The 6906-nt window shown below is 40.0% G+C and overlaps 1 protein-coding gene across 4 annotated transcripts in view; it reads right to left on the reverse strand.

Annotated features, from left to right (window-relative positions):
• ARHGAP15 (Rho GTPase activating protein 15) overlaps positions 1-4993 on the reverse strand; it is a 334091-nt gene extending 329098 nt beyond the window's left edge. Inside the window, exon 1 of one of the 4 annotated variants that reach the window (XM_065671278.1) lies at positions 4869-4991. The gene's annotated coding sequence lies outside the window, so the exon portion shown is untranslated. Of the gene's footprint in view, positions 1-4864 lie in introns of all 4 variants that reach the window. The other 3 variants (XM_065671277.1, XM_065671275.1, XM_065671279.1) reach the window with 3 other exon arrangements.
• Between the last annotated feature and the right edge of the window lie 1913 nt (positions 4994-6906).

A 6906-nucleotide genomic window follows, 5' to 3' on the forward strand; every position in this document is an offset into this window, starting at 1 on the left:
CAGCTTGGCCAGTTGGCAAGTCTGATGTCACACCTTCCTAAAGGAAAATGTTGTTTCATTTGTAGCAAAGCCAAAGCCATTCATTAAAAATGCATTTTGTCTGAACGAGCCCATGGAGGGCTCTGTTGGTGTTTCCTGTGGATGTCCATGGTGTTACCACCAGGCTCTCCTGCAGTGTGTGCGGGAATTTGGCTCTGGCCAGCATCATGATGTGGGCTGGGGATCCCTCAACCAGGGGGACACACTTCCAAGTGTTGACCGCTCAGCTCTTCCCACGCCACTGTCCCAGCAGACATCAGGCCATCCCAGCAGTGGATGCTTCCTCAGCTACAGTAGAGACACCAGAAATGCTGAGAGCATCCTGAAACCCAGCAAGCTGGTGACAGACCCACCTGCCATGGAGGTGACTCTCTTGGAGAAAGAGCTTCAATTGTCTTCACAAAATATCTGTGTCATTTCCCTCCTCAGCCACAAAGGAAGAGAATTTAGTAACATCCTGAGCAGCAAACAACTTCAGGTGCTAAGCAATGTGCCTTGCCTAGGAGGAGCTTTGTTATCTGGTTCAGAACCAAACGCAGCGGTGGCTTTGCTCAGGGTGTGGCAGGAAAGAATTAAGAAACAGAGAGCAAGCACATAGTTAAAGCACATCTCTTCAGCCCTAAGTCACATTCACTTCTGTTTTTTCTTCATCCTTGTCTCCCCTTCCCCTCTTATCATTCCAGTTGTGCTGAAAAATGGTGTATGTCTTGGAGAAGGAATCAAAAGTCATTTTAAGTTCATTTGTTCAAGGTCTTTGCCTGTTTAGTATATCAGGCACAGGCTTTGGAAGAAATATTCGTGAAAAACCACAGTACAAACCCACAATACCTGGCTTAACTACGAGTGAATGATTTAATACCTGCCAATCTCAAATGGCAGGAAGTGTTGTATTGTGTCTTAAACAGCCTTGAACCACTAATCATAACAATATCAAACTTGCTTAGTTAATTTATTGGATATCCTTCAGTAGGTGTCTGTGCACTGCTGAGTTAGCATTTTACTATATAACTTATACATACACCCAGAAATTTAGACGTTAATCTGAAGAATACCAATATCAAAACACTTCTTTCTTATGCTAAGTAAAGTGAATGGAAACACAGACAAATGAAGATAAAAAGGCCAAAATTTTCAAACATCTATGACTTCCGGGTTCTTAGTTGCTGGTAAACAGGGCTCACTTTACCCATGCAGACTGCAATACTTCTAGAGATTTTCAGCATGGGCCAATAAGGCACTGAAAATCTGCTCCAGCATGACCCAGATGCATTCACAGACTGAGCTCTAGCATGAGTTAGATTTGTCCTATGGTCAGTTTGCAATACCTAAATGCCTATGCCCAGAATATTAATGCCTGCTTTTCTCATTCAGACAGCTTTCTTAAAAAAAGAAAAAAAAAAAAAAGAAAAGATCCAATAGCATTTCTTTTACTCTTATTTCAGAGAGCCTGCAAGGTTGCACCCCAAGGTATTTCAAGTTATAATAAAGATAATGGGAGTCTACAGAGGTCTATTTAAGGTCTCACTCTTAAATAGATCTTTATTGAGGAAGTCCATCTGCAAATGAGGAGCTAGCAGTGTTTGTTTTGTAGACAGTCTCCAAAGCAACCTTTTTATAGTATTTCTCAAAACAGGGAAGATTGACAGAGGCATGTCAAGTGCATGAAGGCACAATCTTAACATCCAGCGGAGCAAAGAAAGAGCCATCTCTGTCCTTCAGATGTCAGTAAGTGAGCAGTTGATGAAATTAAAATTCATTGAGATCACTGGCTGAAGCTGACCAACCTTGTAAGAAGGTTTCAGAAGGAGGCAACACCAATGCTTCCTGACCTAGACCAAGTTCACAGGTTCCCAAATGCACACTCTGTTGAGTGGGCTGCATGCTGTTGTGAGCAAGATGAAGGCAGCAGGGCCTTCAGTTTACTCGACTAAGAGGACATTAAAGCAATTAGTTTGATGGTAACAAAAGCTGTTACAAACACTGGTGGGTGAAAAAAAAGGGACAGTTTTGTGCAAGCTGTACATCCAGATAAAGAAATCTGCTGTTGTGCTCTAAATGGCACTGGAAATATCACGGAAGATGCACACTCAAAAGCTGGCTCAAAATTTTATCCCATCTGTTTTCTTCAGGACTAATGTTATCAATAGTGAAACCAGAAGAACAATCAAAGCATCTTCATAGATATGGTATCCATCAATACCAGGTTCTGTTTTTGTAGCACTGAGAAACAGGTCTGATGTATTCATGTGGAAGTCTTAGGAGAAAAGTGAAGCGTAGAGACTTTAGCTAGAGCTCAAGTGTTGCTGTGCTTTGTCTTTAAGAGATCAGCCCAAACAGCACCTAAACACAATTAGGATGCATTCTGTACAAAACGCCATGTTTCAGATTTTTAATTAAAAACACACCTAAGCACTAACAGACTTCCCCAATATCAAGAGATAGCTTTTATCAGCATGCGGGCTTTAAGAACTCATTAAATGGTTAGCAACTCACACTGATTGAGCTGACGCAGCACAAAGACATAAAAAAAAAAAAAAAGTCATGAAAAATAGTCAAGTATCAGAATTACACATTGTGAGCATAAAAAAATTCAGAAGATGCCGTCTATAATCCAATAAGTCGCATGTGAAACAGGCCATAATAAAACAGTTCACACTGCTCAAAGTCTGTGGGACTGCTTAGCAGAAAGACTGAAGCCTCTGAGCAGCATAGTAAAAGCCATCCTCACTACAGTACTAGAGGTCATGATGGGTGCTTCATCTCACTTGTATGGAGTACTACTTTTTAGAGCCTTGCCTGAAGCTCGGCATTGCAAAGAAGCAATAACTTCTGGGACCAGAACTAGATAGAGAAATCCAAACCAGAATGATGTACAGTTGTTTTAGTTAAGGTAGCACCATGTCTGAGATTGTAGTGTTGTGCCACCAAAAAACTGGGACAAGAATCTAAATGTGTCTCTGTCACCATTTTAGTTTCTGGTTCCTGCCTTGCTCCAGGTAGGGAGGAATATGAGACCATTATCAGATACAGATGTTGTAATTGCTACCCTGGCAATCCCAGCCCCGGTGAAAGGATCATACAGTCATCCTTGGATGAGAAAAAAATGGAGTATCTATCTCTCCCAAGCTAGGGTATCTCTTGTATCGAAGCAAAAGGAAATTTCTACAACAAATGCTGCCAAAAAGGCTAGGATTTTTATAATTCAATAATAGTGTACAGCAGGAGCTTTAAAATACAGAGAGTGCTTCAGCTGTTTACTCTATTTGGAAAAGAAAATGAACAAATGTACATTACAGATGTAATTGAATTGAGAGGTACAGTGAATGAGAGATGTCGGGTTTAAATGAATTTTCTTTGGACACAGAGAGGTAAATTGCAGGGAAGGGAGAAATAAAGAAAAATAACTAAGAATTCAAACTACTTTACCAAATCTCACAGCTTTGTGGAAAATGCATTTCAAATTACTCTGAGACACTGAAGCAGTAATATAAAAACGACTACAAACACAGCATAGAAAGAGAATATGTTCTTTTTATATAATTTCCCTGTCTGTGCTGATTTGTATATGCAGGCAGGACAGCTTTTTTTTTCTCCAAAAATTACAGAAATTTTGAAATGTAATCTTACAACATTACACTAAAATCTGTCTTCAATTAGCATGCATGATTTCAAAATGAGCTTCCAGCCACATGTGATATCTTTCAACTCTGATCCATATTTCCAAAAGAAAAACAAGTTCCTTCTTATGATAAGGCTATCAGTTACAAACACGAGTGCATGTCACAAGTTTGCAGCAAACTACAAATTACCAGGAAAACAAATCTTCACCATAGAACAAATATTGCTAATTTTGGCTTTCCTTTACGTTGCACATAATCAAAGCATTGTATTGTGTTATTTGAACATCTTTCTACATTACTATTTCCTTGTAAAGCTCTGAAGGCCAGAAAGCAGTGTTTGCCTACTGACAGCAATGAAAAGTGACCTTTTCTAATAGGAAGCTTTGAGTAAGATGGGGACTCAGGACACAACCTTTTTCTGCCCAGCTCTGAAGGAGAGAAGGAAATAGTCTGGAAACGAACAGCCTCATGCAGGAACCGTGCTACCATGATACCTCCTTTGAACAGCTCCATGAGGAACAGCAGTGTGGGTATCCACAGACAAAACAAGGACATTTTCTGTACAATGTCATTTATGACACCCCATGCCTGATTCCTATTTGCAACACTGATAAAGTCACACAAAACTTTTTGACACAGAGCAGGGAAGGGATCCTTCTATTGATCTCTTCTGTCTCTAGTGATACTGAGTATCAAACAGATACCTACCCTTCCTACTCACTAACTCTTACAGTATCCTCTTCTACTAATCACCTCCCTCATGGTAACCAACAGCGGAAGAAGCCAGTTAATCAAACAGTGCTGAACTGCAACTGTCAAAGGCAAGTGCTAGGAAAAGTGATCTAATTTTCCAGCCAGTGCTATCAGGCTTTACTACCTTCTGAGGACAACTAGTTACTACCACAGGGATATGAGAAGTCATTAGTGGTTTGGGACACTAGAAAGGGTCAGATACAGTTGCCTCTTTCACAGGATGAAGCAGACTTGCTAGATTCTGAATACTAATGTTGCCTTTAAAACATCGTTCCACATCTATACCCTCTACTTTTATGTCCATCGTTTTCAGATTCAAAAATGCCAATAGAAATAGTTGTGTAACATAGTCCATATTAAATGCATACAAAACACCTGCAATTATGATCATTTTTTAAATCTTTAAGAACTGGTTTTCTGAACTGCATTCAGACAAATTTAAGGCTCCTTACCTACAGCCACATGGACGTCGTCATTTCATCTCAAACTGCCATCAACCAGCAACAATTTAAAGTGTTTCAAAAAACGGAAAACATCTAGGTCACATGTCTATAGACAGCATTTGCGTTAATCTCCCACAGCCTATAAAGGCAGAAAGAAAGCAAGAAAAAAAAAAAAAGAATAAAATAAAACCACTTCCTGCAACGGCAGAAGTTAACCATCTCACCAGTGAATGACTTACACCCAGGTTTAGTGCAACATTCTTCCAGACTAGATAAAAAGCCAAATTGTAAAGTATGAAAGCAACTTCTCTGTTAAAATTGCAATAAACAGAGAAGGCTAGTTTTAGCAGAAGGTAAACATGAGTTTTGAAAGGAAATGCTGAAAGGAATTACGATTCTAAGCCTCAAGACTACTTCCCCTTTCCTACCTCAATGAAACCCTGTGAGCACTGAAATAAACAGCTTGCAAAAACTCTGCTTTGTTGTTTTGAAATATAGCTTTAGTAAATGTGACACCACACTGTTACTTTAGATTTATAAAATAGCAAATTCTGGACTATCAAAGAGAGTTACTATTAAGAAACCCCTGAGCTGTGCTATCGCCTAGTGAAGGTTGCCCAGATAAATATTTCTGTTTCTTTGGTTTTCTGTTTCAACACTTCTCCATGAAGCAAACCCTGGAGAATCACAGGCAGACACAGCTGCTGCCTCACTTCACTTCCGGCAGCATCTCACACCACAGTGGTACCTCTCAGGCATGTGGAACCCAGAGAACCAGCAGACTCAGGTGCAGCTCCGCACCTCTGGGGCTCCAGAAAAACCCCCTGCTTGCATATGCCTTCACCAGTGTCTTCTTCCATCTTTATTTTTTTTTCCCAGGAAGCAGCAATAGTATCTTTCCGGTATTTCTAACTCGAATTACAAAACAAGAGCTCATCTTCCCAGTGCAGCAGGAGTCCCCTTGCAGGCCAAGGTGGGTGTGTTGTGTGTATGAAAACCATCACAGCGCTGATCAGGCTGCCAAGCCTTCTGTTGGTGTTTGGGCAGAATAAGGGGATCTCTTTTTGGTTGTCTCCCACAATAAAAAAGGCATCCTGAAAAATGGATAAAAATCAAGGCCATCTTGGAGTTTAAGGATTTGTTACAACAGTGAAGTAAAATGAACCTTACTGACAGGGGGTGCCAATGGTGTTCCTTAAGAAGATATACCCCATCAGTGCAGATGGCAGCAAGAAAATCTTCGGGTGTCTTAAAGGAGGATCTGGCAGAAAGTCCCACGGAGAAAGAGCAGAGGTAGTTAGAAAACAAAAGCTGGGGCTGAAGCTGGATTGGAGCTTAGGAAGGGATTGTGACAAATTTCACAAGGCTGCAAAGGGAAGACTGATTTGCAGGCAGATCATTTCCTACTGCAGAAAAAAAAAAACACCAAAAAGATGTAAGAAAGTTCCTTTAGAGAACAGCTTCAGTATTGTTCATGCACTTACTGAAGCCCATGGGAAACAAGACCTTCAGGGGAACATAGCACTGCTGAGGGAATGGCAGAGCTATTAAGCTGTAGAGTGACCCTTACATTATTATTATTGATTTTGTAGTAACTTCTACAACCTTCATTTCATGGCCAAAGATCCAATTATGCTAAAAGCCACACAAAGCCAGAACCAAGACCATCCTTGTTCCCAAATGTTTACTATGTACGCCAAGAGGCACATACAGGCAGGAGAGCTAAACTAAAATGAATAAATAAACTTAATAACAAACTAAACTAAATATCACTTCTTTGTAGGAACTGAATTTTATCGATGTGCATTAAAGATGGACTTTTGGAACAAAAAGTGAATGTTGCATATGAATGGCGATAAGTTGTTTCTCTCAGGTGTGAGAAAGCTATACTGTGCTTTTCTATAAATTAGCAACTGCTAGGGCTTAAAGAGCCTGCAACAGCACTAAGTAATTGCTACCTCTTTTAAAAAGATATATCTATTTCAAGTAATTTTGCTATATAGAATAAATTTTAATTGATAAATCTACTGTAGCTATGTGGTCTTCAGATC

The sequence above is a fragment of the Lathamus discolor genome, chromosome 3 (assembly GCF_037157495.1).
Source record: "Lathamus discolor isolate bLatDis1 chromosome 3, bLatDis1.hap1, whole genome shotgun sequence".
In the NCBI taxonomy this organism is placed as follows: domain Eukaryota; kingdom Metazoa; phylum Chordata; class Aves; order Psittaciformes; family Psittacidae; genus Lathamus; species Lathamus discolor.